Source organism: Bactrocera tryoni, chromosome 3 (assembly GCF_016617805.1).
Source record: "Bactrocera tryoni isolate S06 chromosome 3, CSIRO_BtryS06_freeze2, whole genome shotgun sequence".
NCBI lineage: Eukaryota > Metazoa > Arthropoda > Insecta > Diptera > Tephritidae > Bactrocera > Bactrocera tryoni.
Window position 1 is genome coordinate 26,181,145 of NC_052501.1, and position 14,958 is coordinate 26,196,102.

Consider the following 14,958-nt stretch of genomic DNA (forward strand, 5'->3'; position numbering starts at 1 on the left):
CAAGTTATGAAAGCGGAAGTGAGACTTCTTTGTCATAACTTTTGGCATATCGGAGAAAACTATTCATAAAATCGTTGATATGCAAAGAGAAAATAATTGCATTAATGCAGTTTATATTACAATTATCACGTGCGAGCCATTTAAGAGGTCATTGTCATTGGCACACAAATAAACTGGCAAAAATATTATAAATTATGTTGAAAATTATGAAACATGTTCACTAGAGCAGCTATAAAATCGCCTGTAAACACTTTTCTTAAAACAAAAAATCAGCAAAAAAGTAAAAAATGGCTGCAACGAAGCTTTAATACCCTACACAGGTGGGTTTGATACCCTTTCCATAGCATAAAATGGTTTAAAAACAACCAAATTCTGATTTTGATAGCTCAGTTTGTATGGTAGCTATATGCTATAGTTGTCCGATCTGAACAATTTCTTCGGAAATATTGTCAATGTGTTCGACAGTAATCTATGCCAAGTTTCATGACGATATCTTGCCAAATAAAAAAAATTTCCATACAAGCACTTGATATCGATCGCTCAGTTTGTATGGTAGCTATATGCTATAGTGGTCCGATCTGAACAATTTCTTCGGAGATTGCATCATTTTCTTAGAAAATAATTCTTGCCAAAAATTTTGAAGATATCTCTTCAAATGAGTAAGCTTCTCATACAATCACTTGATTCCGATAGTTCAGTTTGTATGGCAGCTATATGCTATAGTGATCCGATATCGACGGTTTCGACAAATAAACAGCTCATTGGAGAGAACAGAACGCGTACAAAATTTCATAGCGATATCTCAAAAACTGAGGATGTTTTCTTCTGGCTGTGACAAAATTCGCGGCGAAGTTAATAAACCCTGTACCCTGTAAAATTTCCTTGATGAATTCCATCAAATTTGTATATATGTAATACACGGTGTTTATTTAAAACGCATAGAAAATTCATTTCCAATAACAGCCTGAAAAATTAATGATTGGACAAATATTTTGAAGTAATTCTTCATAACATTTTACTAGCAAACCTGATGGTCATGCTCTAAGCACCAGAGATTTGACTTACTCCTTCGTCTAACCTAACAAAATCATATGACCTAGATAGCCTATGGTATAACTATTTCTTGGAAAACTCAGTCACCAAAACTTAGCCTTCACATAATCAAATATTTCATGAGCTGCATTGGACCGGCTTACCGGTAGTTATAGTAGTTCCAACTGGTCACAGTCCGATGATGGTTAGCTGATACCAGTTGCAGAAAATGTTTAGAAGAAGACGAGGTAAACTCATCTCAACTCTTCCTAAACTACTTTCTATCTAATACTTTCGGACATCCAGGAAAAGAGATATAATGTCAAAACAGATTTGTGGTAACTTCAAGGCGCATTGTCGAGACTTAAAATAGGAGTATAGAAATTTTCTAGATTTACATAGGACTGTGCAGAATAGTTCAAGTATGATCATTTATTTTGCGATCTGACATATAATCTCATCTAACAATCTGATTGTACAAACTTATAAAGCGATTTTCTACCATCCAATTAAAGCCGAGATAGGGGCTTCACTAAATTGAAAGATGGCTCAAGCAAGACTTATAGTATTTCATCTTCAGACTCTATCCGACAATATAATGGTAACTGCGTTTTCTTAAATCGATATTAAAATTGATTTAGCAATATGATAGCGGCTTATATGAGTTTTTGGAGTAAAGTTTGAAGTTTCCCCAGCCAGCATTAAATATTAAAATTGTGATAAACTGCGAGAAATTCACTTAAGCTTAGAAGGAATATTTAAGTGCGAAGATCCAGCTGAAATATTACAATAAATCTTTGGAAATATTTTCACACATCCGCTAAAACGACTTTCATTTCATTCAGGAGATCTCAGAGAATCGGACACTAACAGTCAGGAAAGCGTTTATTTTTATATTCTCTGATAACCCTTGTATTAACTAAGAAATTAAAACATGTACGAAGAAATCAAAACGAAAATCAGGGATATTAATGTATTTTCATTTATGAGTGGTTTTGATATTAGTAAAAAAAAAATACCTATTCAACTCTGTATTGAATACCTTAGGCAGTCTGCGCTCTAATTACAAGGAAACCCCACCGGCTTGCTGGAACTTCTTCGAATTTAAGAAGAGAATAAGAGATACTGAGCTAGCGAATTAAAAAGTCATCTGTAAAGATAACCATGTCCTGCTAACACTTAGCTCTTTTTCTCCTGCACAGTCTTGCAGCTTTCGTCAGCTTTAGGTTGATTACCTCGGTTGCCATGCTAGCAACAATCCCTCTCTATAAATTTTTAAAAGGCTGCTTTGTCGATATGTGACGGTCTGTTAGATCTTCTAGGTATCACAACGGACAATCGTTTCTAGCTGTCCAGGTGGGATTATTCGTGGCCTCACGAAAAATCAGCTTATTTACCTAACCTCGCCTAACATAATGTTGGACTTTGAAACAATGAAAATTATAAAAATGAAGGGAATTCATAATAGATTTTAACCCTTCGGAAGTGAAAGATAAAATAAGAAACTTAATGGTGGTTGAATTTTTAAGGGATATTAATGGTTTATGGAGCAAGAACATTGTTTACCCTTAAAAATTCAATTTTCCCTCATTTATCGGACCTCTGTAAGATAAATACATGTAGTTGCCTTACAACCTGATCGAACAAACTCAAGTCCTTTTCTTACTTGACGAGGCAACGCTACAATCTTCGAACAAATTGTTCAGATCCGAACATTATAGCATATATATATTATATACTAGTCTTGGAGAAGCTCTTTCAAGACCGGCGTTGTCAGTTGTAAAGACAAAAGTTGGTGTGTTTCGTTTCAAAGAACTTATTTGGACACTTGTTATACATACTATTATACAGATAATTCTTTTCATAATTTTAATTCCTTTCCAATCATGACCACGTTTTTTTTACTAAAAAGGATCTCACTTATACCTTGCCTCCTAATAGCCATCTCTATATTAGCATTTGTTTACTTCCATATAATTTTAACCTAACCACAGTGCAGGCTACTTGAAAATAAAAGGACGAAGTTGCCATAAAACTGTAATCACAAACAATGTATGCCAATCAAGTGTCCGCATCAATGTTGGCATGTCCCTATCAGCTTTGTCAGCAGTTGACTTTAGAATGCAATCTAAGCAAAAATAAACCGAAGTTACACACATACCACATTTATAAATAAAGCGAGTTATTTATAGTGGAGTTAAGTATAGGGTGATTCGAAAATCTTCAACTCGTGATTTAGCTCAACATGAAGTTCATTTCCAGTAAATGCTTTTTTTTAAATAGAATTAACGGGTCAATTAAAAAGTCCCCGGCCTACCATAGTAAAACAAATCTTTCTGGAAAAATTTGTTTTTTTATTCAACAAAGTTCCCTACAAAGGGGATACGCTGATTATAGCGACCCTCCAATTTTTCGATACCAATTTTGTATTATTGCTGGCCTTAGTTTCGGCAAGCTTTCCTTTGAGATCTGAGAAGAGGAAATAGTCGCTGGGGACCAGATCTAGAGAATGTGGTGAATGCCGAAGCAATAAACAAGCTCAATTCATGGTTCCTTGAAATCGTTTTCACTGACTTGTGTCACGGTGCATTATCTTTGAGAAACATTACTTTCTTTTTCTTCAAATGCGGCCGTCTATCGGCGATTTCGTTCTTCAAACGGCCCAATAACGCTATGTAATAGTCGCTGTTAATAGTCCTTCCTTTTTCAAGGTAGTGGTACTAAAAATAATTCCATGTGCATCCCAAAATGTAGACGCCATAACCTTGCCAGTTGACTGTTGCGTTTTTCCACGCTTTGGAGCGGATTCATCGTGTGCAGTCGACTTGGAAGATTATCTATTAGACTGTTTTTGATCAAAGGCAAGCTCGTACTTATTCCACTTAACACAGAGCTTTTTCATACCGAAATACTCATGAAACATATGATGTACACACTCAGTTGATATCTTTGGAGTGCCTGTTATCTTAAACAACTTCACCTTGGGGTCATCCAAAAATATTTTGTGGACTTTCTTGATGTTTTCGTCGGTAACAACCTTTTAATTAATGGAGTATGGACGTGTTCTTTTGGGTGTTACTAATAATTATACTATCATTATGTACGAGTACTTGCGTACAAGAGTATCATTGCAACTGGCGAATGACTCGCGTGATCTTTTGCTCCAAGGCCTGAATCGTAGCGGAATTGTCCATATGGATTTTAGACTTTACATTTTCCCACAGAAAAAAAGTCAAACGGTTTAATATAACACGAGTTTGGTGACCAATAGACCGGCCTTAAATGTGAAATTATCTGCTCACCGAAGTGTTCTTTCAATAAATCTTCTGCTTTATGCGGTGTGTGGGAAGACGGTCCTATATTATGTTGAAACCAAATGTCGTTGAGATCACGAGCTTCAATTTCACGCATTAAATGGTCGGTTATCGTAGCGCAATAATGGTCGTCATTAACCGTTCCTTTCTCACCGGTATAATCCTTGAAGAAATATGGATTCATAATTCCACCAGCTCACCAACCATACCAAACCGTGGTCTCTTCTAGATGAATTCCTTGAAACTCTTGAATAACTTCAGGTTGCTCTTAGTACCAAAATCGGCAATTTTGCTTTATTACATACCCATTGAGGCAGAAATGAACCTCATCGCTGAACAAAATTTGACTCGAAAAAATCGGATATTTCTGGAACTTATTGAGAGACCATAGAAGGAAGAGTTGTCGTTTTGAATTTAAGATCTCGACGTAAAATGCGCCAAGTCATTCCAACGTCAGTCCGAATCGGCTCTCCACGGTCTTCGTGTACATTCTCAGCTACGGCTGCTATATTTTCTTCACTGCGTGCTGGACTTGATCTATTCTATCGAATATTATCCAGTAATGAATGCTGAGTCTCAAGATGGGTGATGGTGTTGCGAATAGTAAGCTCAGTAGGCCGATTATGTTGACCATAAGTTGAGCGAAGTTCACGAAACACATTCTTTACAGAACGTGAATTTTTGTAATACAGTTAAACGATTCATAAATGTTGCCTAGGCGAAAATATTTCCATGATGAAATGCCTAACAATACTGAACTAAAATAACATGACAGCATGACACGATAGAGGTGTGTTCTGTCAAAACAAGGCTATTGAAAAAATTTCCTCTTATTGAAACACCCGTCAAAATATTTTTCATTCAAATCCTGTCGGACTTACTAAAACGCCCTCCATCACGTTCGCTCATAAAATAAGCTGATTTGAAACACTATTTGTAAATAGATTTAAATGCAAAGTTTTGAGTAAATATGTACACATATTTACACAGGAATACTTAACGTGGAGGGAGAGTATTTAGACTGTACACAAATTTCGTAATTATTCATGTTGACCACGATTTACATATTCATGTGGACACACCTATAAATTAGTATGTGTTTTCGTTTTAAATGTAAATTTATTTCCCATGGTTATATAAACATATTGACAATGTGTTGCATGTGTCGTTTGATCCCCTTAATCCTTATTGGTTGCCTGGCGCTCCAAATATTTGCACTAATAGCCATACAAATATGGTAGACATACTGACATGTGCGTAACTGTGTATGTTTTTGTGGTTTTAAGCGGAAAGTTTGTTCTGCTGAGCTTCTATTTTTCGTATAAATGTCGATGGACGATGGATGATGGAGATTAAATGAATAAATACATCATGCTAAATAACATGCAAAATGTGTAAATAATGAACTTTACTTGTCGGGAACAAAAATCGGATTAGGCGGATAGCCCGATGGGTCGCAGAATGAGATTTTCACACAGCTTTAGTTCGGTTAACGTCATAAGAGAGCTAAGTATGGTTAAGAATAAATTGTATAGAATGCCTGAATCAAGAATTACACTGATGCTTATCAAAATTAAGAAATGTCGGTAGCACAAAGGTCTTAAAACTACGCGAAAAGCCATCATAACTTCGCTAATAGCTCATAGTTAATATACTCGAACTAAACTGGAAATCCGACCAAGAAAAGGATATCCATGAGGAAAAAAAATACAACACTTTCATTCCTCAATAGAGAAGAATGCACTACTGGTGCTATTAGTCGACAGTTCCAACGAGGCAATCTACATATGTATATGTTCATCGTCGATTCAAAGAGTGAAATGGGAACAGGAGTGGAGTTCTTCTGTAGCAATCCATCCGTAGATGTTAGCTCCCAACTAAATTACTACAATTCAGACTGATATTATTGGCATAATTGAAGTTGCGAAGTGAGCTTCTGTTCTAACCAGTAAGACCACAAAACTTTTAGTGCACAGCCTAGCGGCAAATATATTATGCAAGCAGACTTCAGCTAGACTCCCAGTAGGTAACTCGGTTAATATCATACCTAATCTTATAGGAATAGAGGGAAGCAAAAGGCAGGCTAATATGGTCCGCTTAAGGTAGCCAGAACGCAGTTCTCCTAGGATGCCCCAGATAATTCAGATTCTTTAAGGGTTGTTTGACGCTGTGGACCTTAAGGCTCGCTTGCCTTGAAGCAAAAGCAACTTAGGCTTACTACAAAGTTCCTTTAGAGTAATGTTGATGGTGGCAAGACCAAAAAGCTTCTACCTTTAGGCAAAAAGGAACTTAATAATATTGTAGGTGCCATCATTGGCTAACTACCCAAGATCCAACCTACAGGAAATTGGAAAAGAGGATTCGCCGAAATGTAGAGCATTCGCGTAGGATTATGAGACGCTGGAACATTATCTGAGAACACGTAACCTTTTGCCGGCTAAGACGTGATATCTTCCACAGCCTATCACATCAAAATTTGCAGAGATTTTTTAAGTAAAGAACTAAACGAGACACCCCTCACCGGTGTAATTAAATGGAATATATGCGAGGTGTCACTTTTACTTAAACAGTACACACTTAATTGGGGTTCATGGTCAACTAATGGACATTGGGCGTATGCAACAGAGAAGACAAAACAAACCTACACATAAACATTTATATAGTGGGATGTTATTATATATATAGTATAAAATGTGGGCTATAGTATCAATCATTCATAAAGTTGCTTTAACACCTACGATTATAATGGCTATTGTTAGCGCAGTTTATCGGCCTTTCCTACAAATATCCATGGGTAAACGTAAAATCGTATTGTATCGTTTATCACTCATATTATCTCAGGTTGTTAGTAAATTTGTTAGTGTCATGTGATGACTAGGGGTATTATAATACCCAGCAACACGTTGAAGTGAACTAACCTTAACGGTGTTTGTATCACCTCAAGAGTATTGATGTAGATAAAAGATTATATGTGTAGTAATGGCAAGACAAGTTGATTTTTCGAGATCTGAGATGCTTTGTGTAGATCTCACCAATTAATTTGACTTTAAATTGGCTTTGCTCTCTGGGTGATATTAGGATTTATGGTATAACATTTTCTATATTTTCAAGTTTTTCAAAAAAAACTTTTTTCAAAATATATGGACGCCTCCTAATCGATTTTGCTTTTTTTTTAAGAAAACTTCGTTTTTTATTTCTTTTTAGACCCTTGTTGAAGTCCCGCCCTAAATGACCCTTTACTTTACACTATGGTTGCTTACTTAGTCAGAGTATCGGTAGTTGATTCAACCACATTTCATATTTAAAAACTACTACTTGTTAGGATACTTATTATCATGAGTAGATACTGGATTTTCAAAACTCTGGAGACCACGAATCGACAAACAACTGATGTAAATTACCATAATCAAACTGAAATAGAATTGGAATTATTTTGTGGCACTTTAAAAGGCTGTCCAGAAACTGTTCATGTCAGTGCCTGGTATTGGTCAACTGGATAACTCAGCTTCTCCTTTAATACATATGTAAATTCTTTACATTAACATAAACAACATAGCAATCAGAGAAGTGGCGCACCGATGACGTCTAATAATAAAATAATCCTCATCACATATAATATACTTTTGCCAACGATTTTTACAGTCCTCGCACTACCTTTCATAAATACTTTTTGGCATGGCTTTCAACTCCTTCAGAGAATTTAATTTTATCTTTTCGATCGTCTGAAAATAGGTTGCACGGAGCGGCAGTTTCAGTTTGGGAACAAGAAAAAATCACGCGGAGCTAAATCTTCTTGAAAAAAACTAGCTTTATAGGGACAAGTCGAGCAAGCACGTGTTTCATATCCAAAATATGCACCAAAATAATTCGAACGGACTCGCGAGAGATGTCGAGCTCTCTTGCCAGCTCTCTATACCTTCACTTTTTCAACATTTTCATTAGTTGAAGATATAGAAGGTCGTCCACAATGAGGCATGTCAACGATCTCTCGACCATCTTTGAAGGCTTTGTACTACTCGTAGACTTATGTTCGATAAAACTGAATCACCGTAAGCCTTTTTCAACATTCACAATTTTTCATTAATTTTTTTAAATATCATTTATCAGAGAAATTTTATAAAACTTTTCGGCCCCTTTTTGTCAAAATGTAAAATATGGAAATACATAAATGGGCAGCGTGACAAGCAGAGTCGATTAAGCCATGTCCGTCTTTCTGTCGATCCGTATTTACGCTACCTAGTATCTTAGTTTTTGAGTTAGTCATCCAAAATATTGTCCTTTTTCCAATAAGCTCCTTTAACATGTTGGAATCGTAGATAGCAGAATATTCAGCATTCTGGGTTTCACAAGTTCTCTTAGGATCCCGTAAGCTCGTTTTGAACGATCGATTAATGTAACAATTTGACGGGATGGTGAGAAGAATTGATCGATATCATTTTAAAACATTTCATTCGCTTATTGAGTACTCTGAATTCACAGCTTCCTTTATAATCATTGAAGATCTAAATTTAATGACCCTTAATATATAAATTACCTTATTTGTTAAATTCTGTTGTGAACTTGGCACAAACTAACTGAGGAAAAATAGCAAATACGACCACTGAGACACATTAGCTGTTTATTATATTACAATCAACCAACCTCACCCTTTTGGTAAACCCTTTATGAGGTATAATTATGTTGTATTAAGTACTTGTTATTAATATTACAAAATTTATCGAGAAAACAAAAGTTAATGAAAAAGTGCAACGCTTCGAATTAAGAATTTCTACAGAAATGTTGCAACTCACCTTTCTATATTTTTACATATTATATATACCATAGACATATATACATACTTATTTACTACACATACATATATATTATTGTAGACCCAAGCATTTCATAAATGCGATATTTTTATAAGCTTGCAGGAATGTACCTATGTACATATGTATTTATGAGTAAATATGTATATATGGCTGTTTCAATGCGCTTTTAAGCATAAATGCACTTAGTTATGTCTCAATATTGTTTATATGTATGTCCGCACTGTGTATGTTTGTCACTTGTGCGTTAATTACCAGAAATAAACGTGAGAAGTGACCACATGCTTGGCCATATGAGTGAATAGCCGGCTTTTCGCTTGCCCGTTAAGTGGAGGTGGAGAGGCAAAAGAGTTCACAAGGTAGGCGTTTCGATGTGCGCGACCACTGACCGCTTTAATGACAATTTTGCTTTGACGGGCGCATTATTTAGTGCTTTTTATTTACCAAACAGTAAATAAAGTAAAAATTATATATGTATGTATGTCTGAGGATATAATTTCCATAAACAGTGTAAACAGTAGTCGATAATCCATACTCCAAAAAAAAAAAAAATGATTCCTACAAACATGAATTTAGAAGAAATGCTTATGAATTCAAATATAATTTTCGTATTTATGAATTTTATTGATTTTTAACAATTTGTGGGGATCTAGTGTCAATATATTTTAATTTTTTTTGGAGCAAAGTATGAATTGTTAAAGTTTTGAGTATTTTTTCGAATTCGCTGTTTTTAACTCCTAGATCTGATTTTGATTTTGGTTGGTGAAAAAGGTAGGATTCATGAAAAAGTTATTTAAAGGTGTCTTACTGTTTCTATAAAATTGTTTTCTGGTTATTTTTAACCTTCTTGTGAGCCCAGGTGGATAAGTTTTCAATCTACTAAACATCTCTGTTGTTTAAAATATGAATATCGAAGAGGTAAGGAATCATTCTACTAAACCTTTCAAGATCTGCATGTTTATTTGAAGAATTATACACATCGAAGGGTAGTCACTACACTGTACAATACTCGGCCGGGTATCGAATCAAATCAATACTATTCGAGAGTTTGGGTTCTAAGTAAAAAAATGATGTTTCCATTTTTGACATCGAATTCTGAAATCGGGCTAATTGAAAGCGTCAGAATAAATCAAATATTACACATATAATCTTATTTCATACTCATATATTAATAATGCAGATTATAAATACGAGTATTAATAATATCTTATTTACATATAGATATATTGATGAAAAAAGGATTATATACATATGCATGACCATCATCACTGGTCCTAATACTATTTAAGTAATTTTTGAAATATGATAGAAAAATTTATGTGCGTATATTTTAATCTATATATAATATGCATGTATATAAAAAAATATGTTCTTTAATACAAAAAAATCTTTTAGTTAGTATATAAGCAATCACAGCTTTTTTACTCTCTAACTCTACAACTTTCGATTCACCAGAGGCAATTAACATTGCTGACATTTGATACTTATTTTAGACACATGTTTGCATATATTTTACTTATACCATATATGGTATATACATATGTATGTATGTACTAACATACCAATTACCTGAAAATATCGATGCACCAAAAAATAAACTTATAAATACATATCTTTTCTGCTTACGTAGTACATTTATAGCAATGAATTAAATTAATGAGAGTGAATAGTCGAAGTGCTGAGGGAGTATTTGCCGGGTCAATGCACCCTTACGGCTCTCATACATACAAACTACTCATATGCTTAAGTACGAACTCAGACGGGTCGTTAAGTGATTGATTGAAAGCGAAAAGTACCGCTAAGGCTTATATGTACTTACACATGTATGTAAATAACTGCTTGTCATACAGCGTATGTGAGTATGTATGGAAGTATGTAAATATATTTCAAATTACTGCAAGTAAACTGACAGCAATTTACCACAAACGTAATGCAATAAGAAATCACAATTAGCTAATTCAATGCCGATGCAGTTACAGTCATTTAAGTTTAGTTTGTGAGCTAGGCTTTGTGTAAAATTTTCATAAAATAGTTCTGCGAATAAAAACAACTTTATTACGAGGGTAATCATTATACCATTAGTGAGGAATTGTTTGACTTTCAATTATGAAAATATTTGTGGATTACTGGTTAGTGGAAGTGCATATGCAGATACATTTATTTTTGTAATGTATGTAACTGACATTATAGGATAAAAATTGATAAAGAAGCTGATGATGCAAAAGCATAAATTTTTAGCCAAACCGGTAGAAAAGTTTTCAGAAAGGATTAAAATATTTCGATAATATTCCTAGGATGGCTTAGAGCAAGCTCAGAGCAAGATTATCTTAACCAAAATATATTTTGTCGTCTTTTAACTTCTTACAAAATTGTAAATTTTTTTTTTATTTTTTGTGAGACTTCAATAGAGCTAAATTTAGAAAAAGAGTTTATGTTCCACGTCTTTTCTCCTCAAGAAGTAGTTCACTTATCGGAACCGAAATGTCGTATGGATTATTACTGAAAATAGTGCTATAGTATCCGAATAAATATTTTTACTCATTTAAAAATAAAATATTTTTGAAAATTGGGCCTGACCCCGCCCTCTAATATGATTAATGTACATACATATCTCCTAAACCACTAAAGCTACAATCAATTGCAGAGTACAAATCTTACACGACTTCTACCGACAGTGTAAGAATGAATGAAATTGGAGGATAACCCCGCTCACTCTCCGTATAACTGTACTGTTAAAAATGACTAACAGCGATATAAATTAATAACTAAATACGCCAGAGACATTCAATTATACCACCGATATGGTATGAGAGGGCTTTATTAGAGCCGGTGTGAAAATTGGATGATGGGCGTGGCACCGCCCATTTTTTGGTGAAATCCCATATCTCGAGACCCGCCCACCGATTTCGAATGTGGTATGTGGCATTCTTCTTACAAACTTATATCACAGTGTAAAAATGGGCAAAAACGTACCTACTTCCCAAAAGAGCTCAATTTTAAATTCCACGTGATTCGTTCAGTTTCCAGTACAGAAATCAAGAAGCAATCAATATAAACGGTATAAATCTTTGCACTAATATTTCCTTTAAGGGGGGGCGGGTAAGGTTTGACAACTTTTTTTCCCATTTTTTTAAATTTTTTTTTTCTGAACCATCAACATCTCAAGAATATTGTGTTAAAGTTTTAGGTCATTCGGAGAAAAACTAACGAAGTTACAGCAGGTTGAATAACGGTACCTCCAGCTACCTGCGCTGAGTGTACAAAACTTTGAATCGATTTTCCCAAATATGTCATTTTTAAAGTCGGTGACCAGCCTACAGAAAAAACTACTGCATCGATCGTTTTGAAATTTTGTACAAATATTCTACATATATATAGCTCTCGAATGACGTCGAGTTTTTCCAAAACTTTTAATTTCTAAGAATTTTAAAATAACAAATAAGTCGATTTTTCGTCTAAAATCGTCATTTTGGCTTGAAAATGGTACCAAAAATTGAAAAATTTAAGAATTAAAAAAAACTCGACGTCAATTGGAAGATAAACTAATAAACTAAAGAAAGCATTTTGATTTTTTGGTTTCAGATGATCCAGTGATGCTGTAGGCTGGTCACCGCACAAAAACTTTTTTTCGAGGTGCCTGCAGAGATCGACGATAAATCCGTTATTCCTCGCTATTTTTCGATAAAACTTTTTTTAAGTATCCTTCAAATGTTGTACTTTCATATAATAGTAAGTAAAATAAACCTACAGCAATAATTTTTTCTAAAAAAATTCACGAAAAAATGTATTTTTTCGACGAAACAAACCTACCCCCCCTTAAAGTATGCCACCTGATGATCAAAAATAGCCCAAATTCAACCAAAATTGTTTTAAATTTAATTGTTGACTTTCGACCGAAAATATCGGTAAATGTTTGGGACATACAATTGAAATTCAGAGAGAACTCTTTCTTGACTGAAGTAACTCTGTGTATCACCAATGGGTTTATTAGGGTCAATACTTACCTAATCCCCCATATAACCTATTACCTAATATACGAATTTTAGAACTTCCAGGTGACTTTGTGCTGGACATATCGGCCAGTATTCGAGTTATCTCAATGAAAATTGCAAAACATGTTTTGCTCATAACAACAGATCTCTGTGCCTAAAATAGACATAATATCCCATATAACTATTACCAGGATTTTCGAACATCCGGCTGAATTCTCTCCAAATGATTGTATGTAGAGTACCTTAATGAGACCGAGGGAACATATTTCTAGTATGTGGCATGATTATAGCAAATAGAAAACTGCTTTTGCTTTCACACAAGCCCTCAAACGATTCGGCAGCACACAGATGTTTTACTGGTATTGACAACGCTGATTCAACCAACGGTAAAACCGTCTACTCTCTACATATTTCTGTGCGCTGTTCGATAAGATAAGACCAGCCATTCTGACCACAAACTATTGTCCAATGGGTTCAAATCTGAACATCCAGATGGCCAATTATCTGCAGCTAAGAGTATAGGAATATTACTTTTAAGCCACTGCTGGTTGTTTTTAGCCATGCGTGCTGGAGCAGAATCTTGCTGGAAAATGTAATGCAAACAGAATATAGCTTAACGGCTTTACCACGTTTTCTAAAACATTCCAAAGTACACTTTGCTCCAATGTTAATCACATTTTCACAGAAGTGAAAAGGTATAACTTTACAGAAGACTGCCCACCAAACCTATATAACAGTCTATACATTTAAAGGTTTGAAACTCAACTAAACCTTCAATAAATTTACTAAAATGACAACCAAATTGCAGCAAATGCATTATCACGTGCGAGTATTTAAGGTAAATTGCCAAGTAAATTACATAATCATTGATTGAACTGAAAAATTTTCGATTTAAGCCAATATAAAAAAAAATTACAACAGCGTTACACTATTTCGTTTTGGCAATCTATTGAGGAAATTTCATCATTGAACTCCGCCTAAGTCAAAGTGTATATGCACTTCTGAGCACATGCACCCAAGCACCTACAAAAGCATGCCAAATTGATTGAGGTGCCAGTAAAAAGCGTGACCAAATGTGAGATGCCAAAAATAATTGACCAATTGCCAGATAACGAGTTAGACGTCGCAACTGTTAGGCCACAAACTGGATGCACAAATGAAATGGCAAAGATACGAGTACATATACTTAAAAAAGCTAAAACCGACTGCTTGCATGCGCCCGGCGCTAGAGAGATTGGCCGGCGAACGGATATTTGAAAGTGCAATGCACTCGCTAAGAAAATAAATGCACAAACATTCATATTTAAATGCATATGGTGGCAAGTATGTACATATGTATGTATGTAACAAGAGTACACTTGATTTTGTGCATTCATAACGGCAAACTCAGCAATAACCCACAACAATTGCAACTTCGGTAACCACAAAACGTCAAAACGCATCTCAGCTTCCGAATGCAAATAAAATTGCAAAATTTATGACTCCAAAGCAATCTTCAGCGTTTTTATGCGCATACGCAACTTGAGTTCGGGAATATAATACGGAAATTAAAAATACTTTTTTGAAGTGTATACAAAATTAGTTGTGAAAGTAATATCATTTTACTTTCCAAATTTGTGCGAATAATGCGAGAAAGCTCGGTGGAAAAGATTAATAAGTGACAGAAATTGAAAATTATAAATGCAAATAATACCATTTTATCACATTTTTTCAAATATAAATAATGAATTGATCAGACAGACTGTGTATTTTAGCTAAATCCGTAATCAAGGAAGATAAGAGCACTATGAAGCCACTAATAACTTACTTTCA

General features: G+C 34.7%; 1 protein-coding gene across 2 annotated transcripts in view; it reads left to right on the forward strand.

The window, feature by feature from the left end:
• LOC120770873 (cytochrome b reductase 1) overlaps positions 1 to 14,958 on the forward strand; it is a 90,035-nt gene that overhangs the window by 2,300 nt on the left and 72,777 nt on the right. The window lies entirely within an intron of this gene.